Source organism: Equus asinus, chromosome 1 (genome assembly GCF_041296235.1).
Source record: "Equus asinus isolate D_3611 breed Donkey chromosome 1, EquAss-T2T_v2, whole genome shotgun sequence".
Classification (NCBI taxonomy): Eukaryota; Metazoa; Chordata; class Mammalia; order Perissodactyla; family Equidae; genus Equus; species Equus asinus.
The window spans coordinates 136,448,658-136,464,949 of record NC_091790.1 but is presented as its reverse complement, the minus strand read 5'-3'; positions in this window follow the sequence as shown (position 1 = coordinate 136,464,949).

Below are 16,292 nucleotides of genomic sequence, written 5' to 3'. Positions count from 1 at the left end.
TTTATTTCTCAATCTGTGCTACATGCATGCTGTTCTCTCTGTCAAATACTCCTTTATTTTCATCCGATATTTTCCATATGGCTATTCTGATTTGTCCGTCACAACTCAGTCTGAGTCAACTCCACCAGGAAGTCTTCCCTGACCACTGTAACCCCTGCCTGATTGGATGACTTCCTCATAGCAATATGTGCTCTCAACTTTCCAGCTCCAAGAATGCTATCCCAGAAGCTTGCTCGCAGACTCATACTGGATTTTAAGAGATATCCATTGCCTCTCAAGTGAAGCACATGCTAATATAGATTAAATTGAATACTTAACAAATATATGTTTATTTATCCACTTCTTTATATCGCCTTATAATGTAACTTAGATATTCCAGGCCTCAAACCCAATTCCTCTTGTTGTCAAGATGTCTGTTTCCTATCAGGGTTCGTTTCGTCAGTATTTCTATGAATCTCTGGGGAATGCTCACTTGATCCACGAACATATCCCTGTTGCTAGAAGCCACATCTGCCGCTGATCCTGCTCCAAACTGCTGCTTCCATCTTCCACAGTCCACCTGTCCATCCGGCAGCAGGCTCTCCCAAGTGGCTGTACTCCTGAAAGTGCTCATAGGCCTGTGCGCATGGGCATGTCCCTTAATCCTACACAGCTCAGCTAAGACCGGGCTACAATATTTAGCAAGACTTAATTAAAGGCTTGACATAAGAGAAAAAAGTTATAAAAGAAGGAGGCAAAGCTGTTAATTGTTCCTGCTATCCCTGACTATCCTCAGAGTGCATAGGCCCTGCTCTTCTACAGGTTTTCTAGGGAGCTTCTCTCTCCTCAGCCCCCCCTCGCAATAGCTATGTTGCAGGGTGGCCCTTGCTCAACTCTCCCAGATGAGAGAACAGTTGAACATGAATCCTTGACTCAGAGATTGAGCTACAAACCCTCTGAGGTCCCCAGAAAGAATTATGCTTTTTCTGAAAAGACATATGGTATGCAGTGATGTCACCCCACCCACAATGAGGACAAGGTTTTACATTATTATGCAGAAAAGTTCAACTCTCCATTCCAGAAGAGATTCTTTGCTTTACTCTTCTAGAATCAAAGAGCCCACTAAAATGCTTTTCCAAAAACAAATGCTTAGTCTTCCTTCAAAGGTGAATTCGTGTTCTACCCGTGGAAAAATAGGAAACTTATAGTGGCCTTAAATTCCAGTTTATCCCATTTCTGCCATCTATGATTCAAAATATTGGGATCCAATCTTTGCTCAAAGAAGTCCATTAAAATAGAAAAACAATAATTTTTAACTGATTCTTTTCTTCAAACTCCCTCCCTTTTGTCTTTTTTCCAGTTGCCATGAGGGAAAACTGAGAGTAAAAAAACATTGTTGGATTGAGTATTTACTAGTTTGTGACTCTACATGTTAAATCTACTACCTCTTTCCTCAACTCCCTAGTCATGAGGACGCAATGCCCTCATATTATCTGCAGTCTGTTCAGGACTCCACCTGGTCCATAAATAACCAGTCCTACCCACATAGGTAAACTAAGTCACAACTGATAACAGCACAACTAATGGTTACCCCGGTAGCCATTTGGAAACAGGGAGAACTGAGACAAGTAGTAGAAAAAGCTCATACCTAGAAAATAGACAGGCTTATAATGCAAGCTTAACCATGCCAGTCTTTCATCGAGTTAGTGTACACAGCTGAGTTAGAACGCTGGCTTCCTCATTTGCAAAATGAGGAAAATAAACGTTGTTTGCTAACATCTGATGAGGATTAAATTGGATAGCATAAATTACATGTCTGGCACTCAGTAGGCTCTCATTAGGAGGGAAATTTAAACATCTTTGTTGAGACAATTCATATACCATAAAATTCTCCCATTTAAAGTACACAATTCAATGGTTTTTAGTATATCCTCGTTGTGCAACCATCAGCACAATCAACTTTAGAACATTCTCATCACCCCAAAAGAAACCCTGTACCCATTAGCAGTCAAACACCATTTATCTCTTCCCCCAGCCCCTGGCAACCACTCATCTTCTCTCTGTCTCTATGGATTTACCTCTTCTGAATCCAAACCAGTAAGCCCCGGGATGCTGAAGCAGAGCAGTGAACTTAACTGGTACACCACCGGGCTGGCCCCACATAATTCTGATTGGAGTTATACCATATGTGATCTTTTGAATAGCTTCTTTCACTTAGCATAATGTTTTCAAAGTTCATTCATGTGGTGTCATGTATCAGGACATCTTTCTTTTTTATTGTTGAATAAAATTCCATTGTATAGATATACCACATTTTGTTTATCCAGTCATGAAAGGCAATTTATTTTTATGAAGCACTAAATGAATATGGTTTTATTGATCTAAGATGGGTGTATTTTACCAAGTTTGCTTAGGCCTTCTTGAATTTAAATGCTAGCTCTCTTTGTCACTCCATTTCAGTCTTTGGTTAATGGAACTTATTCACTGATACTCAAATTCAAGCCACTCCCCAACCTTAGTTTTCTCATGCTATGTTGTTTACCCTTTTTCCAATACTCATCTTCATACGTAGACATGTTGGAGTAAATCAGTTTATATGATTTTAAATAAAAATAATATTTCCTTAATATTTGGAAAACTATCACATTGGGAAAAGGAAAATGGACAGTTGGGTGAAAACAAAACAAAAAACAAACCAATAGAGTTTTTTTCTTTCTTTTTTTTTTTTGGTGAGGAAGATTGTCCCTGAACTAACATCTGTTGCCAATCTTCCTCTTTTTGCTTGAGGGAGATTTTCCCTGAGCCAACATCTGTGCCAATCTCCTCTATTTTGTATGTGGGATGCCACCACAGCATGGCTGCTAACAAGTGATGTAGGTCCATGCCTGGGCTCCAAACCAGTGATGCTTGGGTCACTGAAGCAGAGAGTGTGAATTTAACCACTACACAACCAGCCCAGTCCCCATAGATTTTTTTAATTTGTTACTCATGCCCAAGTCAAGTATGAACTGAAAAATAATTATACCCCAGGATGTTTCTTCACACAATTTTAAATGTTTTATTTTTCCATTCTTATTTGAGAAAGGAAATCTTATTCCTGAATATCAAATATGCATGAGTGATCTAAGAACCAGAATATCTTTAAACATGGTTGGCTTCTACTGAGCACTGTGAAGCCACATTACAGTATCTCATGAGAAGTGGATAAATACAGACCCTTCAGATCAGCAAATCCCTTGGGGAACAATCATTCTATTTTCCCATATTAACAATATTCTCAATATTTTCTGAAAACACATGAATATATAAACAAAGAGACTGGATTAGAGAAAATGGGACTTACATTAAGCTTGGTATCACCCTGGAGAGAGAACTGGCATGTCAGTTTGGAAATACCTATGATGTGAAATACATACCCAATATGGAATTTATAATCATGTGAATAGTACTTACACTTACCAGACTCTTAACAAAGAGAAATGTAATAGGATGGAAGAAAATGTTTAAGAGGAGTCAAACATCGAAGATCTGCTTAAAGCCAAATAATGCTTGAGTAAATAAAACATACCTATATGTTCTGAGTCTACCCAACTTTTTTTTAACATTCTGTAGAATACAGACTCTGTTGTCCAAACATACCTAGTCCCTGTGGGAAAGGTGGGCCTTCCAGAATGGACAGTTGGCAATGCTGTATCTAATGCTCATAGGGCACAAAACAGTTCCTCATGTGTCCAAAAATACTGAAGATGTGTATTGGGTATAAATAGCCGCAGGAAGATTCAACTTATTCTTACAGTCTTAGAAAAGTGGAAAGTAGTGTTCAAAATGAGTCATGGCCCATCCAGACCAATTTATATTGGTCCATCCAGAAAGAAAAATTAGTAAGAGTGGGAGAGTTAGTAGGAAATATCCATGTAGTCTGTTGTTAATTAAAAAGCATATCGGGGGGAGAGGTGACAAGATGGCAGCATGGGTGGACTCTGAACTCACTTCCTCCCATGGACAACCAATTTACAACTACTCTGGGAACATTTACCCCTGAGGGAGAACTGAAAACTGGATAAAAAGAACCCCCGCAACAAGAGACAGTCCTGACTGAGGTGGAAGAGACAGAAATTCCTTTCTGGAGAGGAAAAAAAGCCACTTTCACAAGCTGTGGTGCTTCATGTCCAGCCAGGAGCAATCCTAAGGTATACAGCTTTCCCTGGAGAAGTGGGGGACCTGAGAGGAACGTTACCACTATAAGCATCCTTTGGACTCAGCACAATTGAGGTGAGCCTCATAAGATCTGGTTTCACTGGCTACTAACAACAATGGGGAATACCCCTAGAAAAGCTATTGGACATAAGGGAAATAAAGCCAGCTCTTAAAGGGCCCAATTCAAAATTTACCTGTTTTGGAAAGCAACCTAAAATCACCAGAAAGAAAGGTGCACAGTCCTTTGGTGAAGAGACTCACCTGATAGGCTCTGGGTGCGTCTCAGTGAGAGGTGAGACCTCTCCAGGGACTGAGACATTGGCAGCAGCCATTAGTGTCACCTAGTACAGGCATGCTGACACAGATGCTGGCAGACTCCATTGGAGTTCTTCCCCTGGCCTGTTAGCCCAGGGGCCTGTCCCACCCACTAGAGCACCAATTTAACCCAGCTCAGCCAGGCAGGCAGCCCACCCTAGGGAATGGCCCCACACAACAACAAGCCCTTAGGGAACTTGTGGGCCAGAATAGGCTGGGTGCCTGGATCCTCTGTAGCCAAATGGGTCTGCCTCTGTGGGGCAAGGCATACACAAGGAGTGGGTGGAGTGTGTGGGGCATTGGTGGACCATGTGGGTCCACTAAAAGGGGGTGACTGGGTCTGCTTCACGGGGTCAGGATGTGTGCACAGGGCAGGACTGTGTTGACAGTGTGTGTGGCCCTGTGGGCAATGGACTTGTCAGCTGCAGAAGACTTGAACTTCTCAAACAGCCACATAGGGGGCTGATCCCACCTTCCAAAGGCTGAAACAATTGGGTGCTTCTGTGACTGGGGCCAGCCACAATCAGCTGCAATCATGAGAGAGCTGACAATGCCTTGCAGGCCAGAGGCCTACAGCGATTGTAAGCCCCTGAGCCTGGCAACCAGGCATGCGGGTGGTCTACCGACCTAACAGAAAAACTGCAATAGGAATGTGCTATTGGACCTTGCAACCAACTTTGCTGGGTCTCTCCACACCTGATAAAGTGACTGAAAGGTCCATGGTAGCCACACCCAGCTGAGACTCACAATCAGCTAGCCAGGGGGACAGCCTAGCCTGCCTGGGCACCTGCAGCAAAAGCAACCCTGCCACATCAGAAGTACACACATAGTGACTCCACATAGGAGTCACTCCTCAAACATTTGGAACTATTGACGAGAGGAAAGCACACTGCTGGACCTCATGAGACATCTCTTACATAAGGCCTCCTCTCCAAGACCAGAATACATAGCTGACTCACCTAATACATAGAGACAAGCACAGAGAAAGAAGTAAGATGAGGAGGCAAAGGAATATATTCCAAGTGAGGGAATAGGACAAAACCCCAGAAAAAGAACTAAATGAAACAGAAATAAACAATATCCCTGACAAAGAGTTCAAACAAAAACTCATAAGGATGCTCACTGATCTTGGAAGAAGAATGGATAAACTCTGAGAATTTCAACAAAGAATTGGAAAATATAAAAAAGAACCAATCAGAAGTGAAGAATACAATACTTGAAATGAAAAATTCACTAGAGGGACTCAATAGCAGACTAGATGTTACAGAAGAATGGATCAGTGAGCTGGACAAAAGACTAGAGGAAAGCACTCAAGTTGAACAGATGAAAGAAAAAGGAATTAAAAAGAATGAGAACAGTCTAAGCGACCTCTGGGATATGAAATACACAAACATTCATATTATAGGTGTCCCAGAAAGAGAAGAGAGGGACAAAGGGGCAGAGAATCTATCTTAAGAAATAATTGCTGAAAACTTTCCTGACCTAAGGAAAGAAACAGACATTGAAGCACAGGAAGCACAGAGAGCACCAAACAAGATAAACCCAAAGATGCCCACACCAAGACACATTATAATTAAACTGTCAAAAATTAAAGACAAAGGGAGAATCCTAAAAGCTGCAAAAGAAAGGCAACCAGTTACATAGAAAGGAAACCCCATAAAGCTGATAGCTGACTTCTCAGTAGAAACCTTACAGGCTAGAAGGGAGTGGCATGATATATTTGAAGTGCTGAAAGGAAAAAACCCACAGCCAAGAATACTCTACCTGGCAAGTTTATCATTCAGAATGGAAGGAGAGAGAAAGAGTTTTCCAGGCAAGCAAAAATTAATAGAGTTTATCACCAAGAAACCAGCCTTATAAGAAATGCTAAAGGGACATATTTAAGAGGAAAAGAAAAGACCACAAACAGGAATCAGAAAATTATCCCAAAGCAAGGCAATAAAATCACTGGTAAAGGTGAAGATATAGTAAAAGTAGCAGGTCAACCACCTACAAAGCTAATACAAAGATCAAAAGACAAAAGTACTAAAATCACCTATTTCAGTAATAAGATAGTAACAGATACACAGAAAAAACAGGTTAGATATGATATCAAGAACATAAAATGTGGGAGGAGGGGAGTAAAAGAGTAGAGCTTTTAGAAAGAGGTCAAATTAAGGGAGCATCAACTTAATAGAGACTGCTTATACGTAGGTTATTATATATGAACCTCATGGTAACCACAAGCTGGAAACCTATAATAAATGCACAAAAAATTAAGAGAAAGGAACCCAAACATAATACTGAAGAAAGCCATCAAACCACAAGGGAAGACAGCAAGAGAAGAAGAAAGGAACAGTGAAGAACTATAAAACACCCAGAAAAAAAGTAACAAAATGGCAAGAAGCACATACTTATCAATAGCTACTTTAAAGGTCAATGGACTAAACGCTCCCATCAAAAGGCATAGGGTGGATGAGTGGATAGAAAAATAAGACTCATATATATGTGCATACAAGAGACACACTTCAGACTTACAGACACTCACAAACTGAAAGTGAAAGGATGGAAAAAGATACTCCCCGCAAATGGCAAAGAAAAGAAAGCTGCAATAGCAATACTTATATCAGACAAAATAGAGTTTAAAACAAAAACTGTAACAAGAGACAAAGGACACTATGTAATGATAAAGGGAACAATCCAACAAGAGGATATAAAACTTGTAAATATCTATGCACCCAACACAGGAGGACCCAAATATATAAGGCAATTATTAACAGATATAAAAGGAGAAATAGACAGTAACACAATACTAGTTGGGGGACTTTAACACTCTACTTATACCAATGGATAGATCATCCAAACAGAAGATCAATCAAGAAACATTGGCTGTAAACGACACATTACACCAGATGGGCTTTGGAGATATAAACAGACCATTCCATTCAAAAACTGCACATGAAACATTCTCCAGGATTGATCATATATTAGGCCACAAAACAAGTCTCCACAAATGTAAGAAGACTGAAATAATACCAAGCATCTTTTCTGACTACAAAGGTATGAAACTAGAAATCAACTACAGGAAGAAAATCGGAAAAGCCACAAATATGTGGAGATTAAACAAAATGCTACTCAACAATAATTGAGTCAATGAGGAAATCAAGGAGAAAGAAAAAAGTGCCTGGAGACAAATGGAAATGAAAATACGACATGGCAAAATTTATGAGATACAGCAAGAACACTTCTAAGAAGGAAGTTTATAGAAATACAGGCCTACCTCAACAAACAAGAAAAATCTCAAATAATCTAACAGTGTACCTAAAGGAACTGGAAAAAGAAGAACAAACAAAGCCTAAAATTAGTAGAAGGAAGGAAATAATAAAAACCAGAGCAGAAATAAATGAAATAGAGACTAAAAAAGCAATAGAAAAAATCAATGAAACCAAGAGCTGGTTCTTTGAAAAGATAAACAAAATTGACAAACCTTTAACTAGACTCACCAAGAAAAAAGAGAGAAGGCTCAAATAAATAAAATCAGAAAAGAAAGTGGAGAAATCACAACAGACTCCTCCGAAATACAAAAGATTATAAGAGAATACTATGAAAAGCTATATGCCAACAAATTGGATAATCCAGATGAAATAGATAAATTCGTAGAATCATACAACCTTCCAAAACTGAATCAAGAAGAAACAGAGGGGCCAGCCCCATGGCAGAGTGGTTAAGTTCACGCACTCTGCTTCAGTGGCTCAGGGTTTCGCCAGTTCGGATCCCGGGCGCAGACATGGTACCACTCATCAGGCCATGCCGAGGTGGTGTCCCATGTACCACAACTAGAAGAACCCACAACTAAAATATACAACTATGTACTGGGGGTATTTGGGGAGAAAAAGGAAAAATAAAATCTTTAAAAAAAAAAAAGAAGAAATAGAGAATTTGAATAGACCAATCACTAGTAAGGAGATTGAAACAGTAATCAAAAACCTCCCAAATAATAAGAGTCTAGGACAAGATGTCTTTCCTTGGGAATTCTACTAAACATTCAAAGACAACTTAATACCTATCCTTCTCAAACTCTTCCGAGAAATTGAAGAGGAGGGGAAGCTTTCTAATTCATTCTATGAAGCCAACATTACCCTGATAGAAAAGCCAGACAAGGAAAACACAAAAAAGAAAATTACAGGCCAATATCACGATGAACATCAATGTAAAAATCCTCAACAAAATACTAGCAAATCGAATACAACAATACATTAGAAAGATCATACATCATGATCAAGTGGGATTTATTCCAGGGGTGCAGGGATGGTTAAAATCTGCAAGTCAATCAATATGGTTCATCACATTAGCAAAATGAAGAATAAAAATCACATGATCATCTCAATAGATGCAGAGAAAGCTTTTGATAAGATACAGCATCCATTTACAATAAAAAAAAACTCTGAATAAAATGAGTATTGAAGGAAAACACCTCAAGATAATAAAGACCACATATGACAAACCCACAGCTAATATCATTCTCAATAGAGAAAAACTGAAAGCTATCTCTCTAAGAACAGGAACCAGACAAGAATGCCCACTGTCACCACTCTTATTTAATGTAGTATTGGAAACCCTAGCCAGATCAATCAGGCAAGAAAAAGAAATAAAAAGGATCCAAATTGTAAAGGAAGAAGTGAAACTGTCACTATTTGCAGATGACATGATTTTATATAGAGAAAACCCTAAAGAATCTGCCAAAAAACTTTTAGTGATAATAAATGAATATGGTAAAGTTGCAGGATAGAAAATAAACATACAAAAATCAGTCGTGTTTCTATACACTAACAATGAAGTAGAAGAAAGAGAAATTAAGAATACAATCCCATTTACAATTGCAACAAAAAGAATAAAATACCTACAAATAAATTTAACCAAAGAGGTGAAAGATCTGTAGACTGAAAACTATAGAACATTGTTGAAATAAATGGAAAGATATTCCATGCTCTTGGATTGGAAAAAACTAACATAGTTAAAATGTCCATACTTCCTAAAGCAATCTACAGATTCAACCCAATCCCTATCAAAGTTCCAATGACACTCTTCACAGAAATAGGACAAAGAATCCTAAAATTTATATGGAACAACAAAAGATCCCAAATAGCCAAATCAATCCTGAGAAAAAATAACAAAGCTGGCAGTATTACACTACCTAATTTCAAAATATACTACAAAGCTATAGTAGCCAAAACAGCATGGTACTAGCACAAGAACAGACACACAGATCCATGGAACAGAATCAAGAGCCCAGACATAAATCCACACATCTATGGACAGCTAATTTTCAACAAGAGAGCCAAGAACATACAATGGAGAAAGGAAAGTTTCTTCAATAAATGGTTTGGGGGAAACTGGAAAGTCACATGCAAAAAGAATGCAAGTAGACCATTATCTTACACCAAGCACAATAGTTAACTCAAAATGAATTAAAGACTCGAATGTAAGACCTGAAGCCATGAAACTTCTAGAAGAAAACAGAGACAGAACACTCTTTGATATCGGTCTTAGCAGCATATTTTCAAGTACCACATCGGACTGAGCAAGAGAAGCAATAGAAGAAATAAACAAATGGGACTACATCAAACTAAAAAGCTTCTGCATAGCAAAGGCAGCCATCAACAAAATGAAAAGATGACCTAACAATTGGGAGAAGATATTTGCAAACCATATATTTGATAAGGGGTTAATAGCCAAAATATGTAAAGAACCCATACATCTCAACAACAAAAAAACTAACCACCCAATTAAAAAATGGGCAAAAGATCTCAACAGAGATTTCTCCAAAGAAGATTTATGGATGGCCAACAGGCACATGAAAGGATGCTTTACATCATTAAACTATCAGGGAAATGCAAATCAAAACTACAATGAGATATCACCTCACTCCCATCAGAATGACTATAATTAACAGGACAGGAAATAAGAAGTGTTGGAGAGGATGTGGAGAGAAGGGAATCCCCATACTTTGCTGGTGGGAGTGAAAACTGGTGCAACCACTATGGAAAACAGTGTGGAAATTCCTCAAAAAATTAAGAATAGAATACCATACGATCCATCTATTCACTGCTGGGTATTTATCCAGAGAACATGAAAACACGAATGAGTAAAGATACATGCACCCCTATGTTCATTGCAGCATTATCCACAATAGCCAGGACTTGGAAGCAACCTAACTGCCCATCAAGGGACGAATGGATAAAGAAGATGCGGTATATACACAAAGTAGAATACTACTCAGCCATAAGAAATGATGAAATGTGACCATTTGTGACTACATGGATGGAACTTGAGGGTATTATGCTAAGCAAAATAAGTAGCAGGGAGAAAGTCAAATACTGTACGATCTCACTCATAAGTAGAAGATAAAAACAACAATCACATAGAGACAGAGATTGGACTGGTAGTTACCAGAGGGGAAGGGGGGAGGGAGGAGAACGAAAGGAGTAATTAGGCGCATGTGTCTGGTGATGGATTGTAATTAGTCTTTGAGTGGTGAACATGTTGTAATCTACACAGGAATCAAAAGATAATGATGTACACCTGAAATTTATGTAACGTTATAAACCTATGTTACCACAATAAAAAATAAATAAACAAATACTTGCAAATTGAAAAAACAACAAAAGTGTATCAATTGTGTGCCAAGGAGCAGAATCTGTGACCTTCATGTCACTTTACCTGTTCTTTCAACCAATTGTATTAAATTTCTAACTGCCCATTCAATACATATAAAGCAGATTCATTTTGTGGGCTCATCTTGGGAGCTCTGAAATGATGTTCATTACAGATACTGTAAAAATATAAACATTCAGGGGCTGGCCCCGTGGCCGAGTGGTTAAGTTCGCGCGCTCCGCTGCAGGCGGCCCAGTGTTTCGTCGGTTCGAATCCTGGGCGCGGACATGGCACTGCTCGTCAGACCACGCTGAGGCAGCGTCCCACATGCCACAACTAGAGGAACCCACAACGAAGAATACACAACTATGTACCAGGGGGCTTTGGGGAGAAAAAGGAAAAAATAAAAATCTTTAAAAAAAAAAAAATATATAAACATTCACTAGTGGGTGCCACATCTGACCGCTCCTAAGATGGTGAGAACATATTAGAAAATTCTAAAATCAGGCCAGCTATCATGGGTACCAAGTAAACTAAAACACCTGTTACCCGCAGATATGGTGAAATACAATTGTGGTGCCTGACAGCCTCAGACTCTTGATACTGATATGCTGAGTATCATTATTTTTTTATTCCTAAACTTGACAGATGACATGACACCAGTTCCTTATTTCACTTTGAGTTATACAGTGGCCTGACACAACGACTCACCATGCCTTAAAAAGTGTTGCTTCTAGTATGAATTTGGACAAAGGCTTGAAAGTTTCTTATAAAGTAAAACACACACCTATTTGATCTAGCAATTCCATGCCAAGGTATTTACCTAAGAAAAATGAAGACATATTTCAACAAAACACTTGTACAAAAAGAGTCATAGCTGCTTTATGCATGGCTGCCAAAAATTGAAATAACTCAGACGTTTACTTAAAGGAAATTAGATTTAAAAAGTCATGGTATATCAATAAAACAGAATACTACTCAGCAATAAAAAGGAACAAGCTACTGATACATACAACACCAGGACCTATCTCAATGACACTATGTTGAATAAAAGAAGCCAGTCACAGAAGAGCATATACTACATGATTCGATGTGTATGAACGCTTGGATCAGGTAAAACTAATCTATAGTGAAAAAACAATCAGAAAAGTGGTTTCCTCTGGAGGGGGTTAGGAGTAACTAGGAAAGGACATGGGGTAACAGAAATGTTCTACATCTAGATTTGTATGCGAGTTACTCCAGTTTGTCAAACCATTTGTCAAATTTAACATTTAATATATATATACTCCAATTTTACCTCAGGGCAGGTATAACTAAAACAAGAGTACAAAATGTAAAAAAGAGAGCTAGAATAGCAGAATTCCAGAAGAGATTCTTTGCTTTACTCTTCTAGAATCAAAGAGCCCACTAAAATGCTTTTCCCAAAACAAATGCTTCGTCTTTCTTCAAAGGTGAATTCGTGTTCTACCCATGGAAAAATAGAAAGACCCCTGGGCTACCAGGCCAGGGGAAGAACTCCAGTGGAGTCTGCCAGCCTCTGTTGTCAGCATGCCTGTACTGGGTCACACTAATGGCTGCTGCCAATGTCTCAGTCCCTGGAGAGGTCTCACCTCTCACTGAGATGCACCCAGAGCCTATCCATGAGTCTCTTCACCAAAGGACTGCACACCTTTCTTTCTGGTGATTACGCTGTTCTCTTTACTTCATTTATATGTGAAATTTTCCAAAGCAAAAGTTTTAAAAATTATGCTATAAAAGTCTATCTAGTGATGTGAGAAAAGACAAGCTATATTTTGCTAAGAAGAAAACAAAATATTACATGGCACATGCATCTATTGTTGCACAAATATTTACCTATTCATAAAAGACTAGGAGATTATATGCCAAAAATGTTAACCATTGTGAGTGGTGGATGGGATCCAGGTATGTTTTTTCTTATCTATTTGCTTCTGACTTTTTAAATTGAATACATATTTGTTTTTTATTAGAACAATATACCTTAAATGTTACTTTTTAAAAAATAACCAAGGATAACAGCCCCAAAAAAGAGCATACTGGTCCTAACCACTCTGAATCACTAAGAAGAATGGAAATGTGCCCAGGACTCTTGCAAAAAACCTGTCCTATAGGCTCAGAGGCTTCTTGGCACTGTAATTTGGCAACAGTTCCTTTATCTGCAAGAAAGAGAGATATGGTAATATGTAAAACTTTTGATTTTGTTCCTAAGAAAAATCTTCTATAAAAACAAGAGAAAGGAATGAAAGTATAGGATATTCTACAAAGTTTTTCTAAGTCCTGACAAATTTTTCTGTGCTTGCATTATAATAACATCATAATAATTTTATTAGAGAACAGAAGAAACACCTCCCCGCACCCCACAGATCCTAATGGTTTAGAAGAGAAACATTGACCATATGGCATCCAGGGAGCTTAATTTTCAACAATCTTCTCTTAAGAAAGGGATCCTTACTAATTGGATTATTGAAATAATTTTTAAAGTTAACTAAACCTTACTCCAACAAAGAGCTTAAAAGAAGGCCTGGTAAAGGAAACCAGGAGCAAAACGAAAGACAACCCACCAACAAGGAGAAAATATTTGTAAATCATATATCCAATGGGGTTAATCTCCAAAATATATAAAGAACTCATACAACTCAACAACAAATAACCCAATCAAAAAATGGGCACAGGATATGAACAGACGTTTTTCCAAAGAAGATATACAGATGGCCAACAAGCACATGAAAAGATGTTCAGCATCACTGATCATCAGGGAATTGCAAACCAAAACTACACTAAGATATCACACCACACATGTCAGAATGGCTATAATCACCAAGACAGAAAATAACAAGTGTTGGAGAGGATGTGGAGAAAAGGGAACTCTCATACACTGCTAGTGGGAATGCAAACTGGTACAGACACTATGGAAAACAGTATGGAGATTTCTCAAAAAATTAAAAATAGAAATACCATACCACCCAGCTATCCCACTACTGGGTATTTATCCAAAGAACTTGAAATCAACAATTCAAAGAGACTTATGCTCCCTATGTTCACTGCAGCATTATTTACAATAGCCAAGACATGGAAGCAACCCAAGTGCCCATCAACTGATGAATGGATAAAGCAAATATGGTATACATATTCAACGGAATACTACTCAGCCATAAAAAGTCAAAATTATCCCATTCACCGCAACATGGATGGATCTTGAGGGTATTATGTTAAGTGAAATAAGCCAGATAGAGAAAGACAAAAACCATATGATTTCACTCATACGTGGAAGATAAACAAATACATGGATAAAGAGAACAGATCAGTGGTTATTAGAGGGGAAGGAGGTTGGGGGGTGTGCATAAGGGGTAAAGGAGTACATTTATATGGTGGCAGACAAGTAATTATGTACAACTGAAATTTCACAATGTTATAAACTATTATGACCTCAATAAAATAAAATTTAAAAATAAAAAAAAAGAAGACCTGGAAAAGAGAAGGAACTTTCCCTGATCTTTAGCAAAGGATTCCCCTCAAACATTGAGCATGTCCTCTAGTGAGAAAAGCCACATCCCAGGATTAGTCAGAGGCTTACTCAAAGCAGGAGAGGGCTGATGGGTCTTAGATAGCAGGAGAAAGGGAGTGCTGGACAACATCAGAATTCAAAAGCAGAATCCAGTCCCTCAGGTGGCAAGGCATAACTGATTTCCATTTTCTACACAACCATTTCAGGAAAGAATTGGCCCAGGAAGTTTATCTGCAATAGCAGGCCTGAGCCAACGTGGTGGGTGAAGTAATGAGAGCTCCAGACAGACAATACGTGCAAGGCTAGATCATGCATTCTCAACGGAGGTGCTATCACCACAAGGAGGTGGAAATCGATTCTTGGGAGCAAAAAAAATCATACCTTTTTTAAAATAGACTTTATTTTAAGAGCAGTTTTAGGTTACCAGCAAAATAAGCAGAAGTTTCAGAGATTTCCTGTACACCTTCTGCCCCTTCGTACACACAACCTCCCCTACCATCAACATCCTGCACCAGAGTAGCACATGTGTCACAATGATGAAGCTACCTGAACACATCATTATCACCCAAAGTCCGTAGTTTACATTATGGTTCACACGTGGTGTTGTATATTCTATGGGTTTTGGCAAATATATATGTATATCTGTATCATACAGAATAATTTCATTGTATTAAAAATCGTCTTAGCTCCGCCAATTCTTTCCTCCTTCCCCTCCTAACTCCTGGTACGACTGATCCTTTTGCTGTTGCCACAGTTTTGCCTTTTCCAGAATGTTGTATAATTGGAATCATGCAGTGTTTAGTCTTTTCAGATCGGCTTCTTCACTTCACTTCTCTCAGTAATATACATTTAAGTTTCCTCCATGTCTTTCATGGCTTGACAGCTCAATTCTTTCTAGCACTGAATAAATATTCTATTGTCTGGATATACCACAGTCTATTTATCCATTCACCTAGTGAAGGACATCTTGGTTGCTTCCAGTTTGGGGCAGTTTTGAATAAAGCTACTATAAACATCTGTGTGCAGGTTTTTGTGTGGACGTAAGTTTTCCACTCCTTTGGGTAAACACCCAGGAGTGTGATTGCTGGATCATACGGTTAAGTGTAGGACTACTTTTGTAAGAAACCACCAAACTGTCTTCCAAAGTGTCTCTACCATTTTGCATTCCCATCAGCAATAAATGAGAGTTTCTGTTGCTCCACATCCTAACCAGCCTTTGGGTTTGTCGGTGTTCCAAATTTTGTCCATTCTAATAGATGCATAGTGGTATCTCATTATTGTTTTAATTTGCAGTTCCCTAACAACATATAATGTTGGGGTTTTTTAATGTATAAAGCACAGATATATTTGTGGTATTAAAATTTTAAGGGAAGGGAGACAGCTAGGTTAAAAATGTCCCTCCTTAAGGGGGCAATAATGGAATTTTTAAAATGGAGAAACACTGGTCTGGGCAGAGAGACAGCATGAGGAGAGCGACACGGGACAGAAGAGAAGGATTATTCATACCAGCCTCACAGTCAGAGCAACTAGATAAGCTAGTGGAATAAAACTGAGTATGGAAAGCAGAGCAGAAGTTAATTTTTATAAGCTGTTTGTATTAGGGTTCTCCAGACAAGTAGAAACACACACACGTAAACATACATGT